Here is a 2,238-nt window from a genome sequence, read left to right as displayed (position 1 = left end):
TTACAGTCACATGTCATAAAAGCCCAAACTGTAAAAATACAGATTTTACAAAATTATCGTTGATGTTATTTTTCAATCCTTAACACGTTTTTCTCTTGAAATAAAAGCGAAATAATTATATTTGTAAAACTGATTTAAATGCTGTTAAACAGTGTGATGGTCACTGTCAGACACTTTAAAAAATAAAATTACTATTTGCTAAAATGCATATTTTAAATTTTAAAAAATTATTAAGTTTTTGGTCTGTTTTGTTTGGTTAAGACATAAATTAATATATTTTTCTGGGTATCATCTGTAATCTTTAAACAAAACAGACAAAATCTGCAAAGCAACAGTTAATAAATGATTCACCGTTTTTCAATCCTTAATATACGTAGTTTTGTTTCTGGTAATTTACATACAGTGAGTGCAGTGTGTAAGTTATGGTCACACATAAACAAACTGTTATTATTTGTAAAAACATATTTTTGATGTGGACATTATTCACAGTTTGTTTTGTCCACTTATTATTTGTAATTTAACACAATCGAGGAGATCTGTAAATTAGCAGCACATTTTTGCAAAATTTACGGTTAAAAGTATTAATTTTTAAGTGTCTTATACTGTGTGTTTGAACATTATGAATCCATAAATGATTGACTGGTTCGGGCCGTCCACTTAGTTTTGGTCATGTTAACATCCCTTTGTTGCATATATGTTCTGTTGAGAGGACTGGAATATACATTATCAATGATACGAGAACATGTACAGTCATATATAAATGCATAATTTCATAACGTATATGAATACATGCGACCTGTGTGATGTGGAAATTTGTGGTGAAAAAAATATTTGTTGACGCCTGTTTTCACAATGAACACGACGACTAAACACAAAGTAGCAGGTAGACAGTGTACATGCACCTCCCTCTGGGAAAAGTTTCCCGTCTGCACCCAGAGTCTGACATTGTTCAGCTCCACAGTTGCCTGCCTCGCTGGGCTTTCTGCTTTTTATTTAACAGTCTCATCAGCCACCACCAACCCACATCAGGCTTTTCCTCCCTGCCAGCGAGCATCAACCTGCCTTTTGATCAGATTCACACTTTTAACGGGCGGATTCCTTTAAGCGAAGCACTTCTGACAAATCCTTAAGTTCCTGTAGGGTTCACTACAGACGCCTGAGCTCTTATTAAAATCTGCAGCAGCTTCTTCTCCTTCAGTCACACGGCTTCCAGGTTTGTCTTCACCAAAGAAAATCCTCTGAGCGACGCGGCGACTTTATCGTCTTTGAAGGGAGCAAAAACGCCAACGAGGAGGATGTAAAGGTCAAAGCAACGAAACATGACCTCGTAGGCTAATTAAACGCTCACGTCCCTGCTTTTCCTATTATTTAAATTTTGCTGATTTCCAATCCAATACCATTTTCCTTGATAATTTAATTATTGTAGCTTAGCTGCACTTCCTGGTTGCGCCACCAGGTGGAGCCGGTGTTGGCCAGCAGAGAGCGTTGTAGGCATTGGTAGCTCGTAAAGGGCCGCCATGACAAAGACTTGATGCTTAACGACCTCCAGCCAGCGCACGTATTAAATCAACCGAGGACTAACAAGAACGTTACCACATGCTACATGGTGCAGTTGGTACATTTTACCATATTTACTGGGCTGTTTATATATAAACAGCAGAAAAACAAAACATCACAATGTCAGCTGTAGGACGCGGTTCAGGCGAAACAATGAAAGTTTCCTGAAAGGATGTTTTCAGCTCAAAATACCACAAAGAAGGTGGATTTCTTCATGACCTGTTCTAAAATGGTTGTTTCAGTCGGGTTGTTTTTTTTTCTTTCTTTTTTACTTGTCTTTATGGTGAAGTATTGAGAATTCATCTTTATTAAAATGTGAGCACTGAGCGCAGGAGAGAAGATGGGAGCTGTTTAGGTTGCACATCTCCAGGTTTACAAAAACACTACAAATGGATTTTCACCATTTCACCAACATTTAAACCTATAACTTGCTTTATAAGACCTGTCTTATGGTCTCTTTTGTATCATAACTATTGCTCTTTGATAAGTACATCAGCAGAATTCATCCATCATCTATCCACCGATTAATCCTCACTAGGGGGGCTGGAGTCTATCCCAGCTGACTCAGGGTGAAGGCAGGTTCACCTGGACAGGTCACCAGTCTATCACAGGGCTACACTTAGAGACAGACAACCAAGCACACTCACATTCACACCTACAGACAATTTAGAATCACCAAGT

This window comes from Stegastes partitus, unplaced genomic scaffold, assembly GCF_000690725.1.
Source record: "Stegastes partitus isolate 25-593 unplaced genomic scaffold, Stegastes_partitus-1.0.2 Scaffold115, whole genome shotgun sequence".
NCBI classification, from domain to species: Eukaryota; Metazoa; Chordata; class Actinopteri; family Pomacentridae; genus Stegastes; species Stegastes partitus.
Note: the sequence above shows the minus strand (reverse complement) of the source record.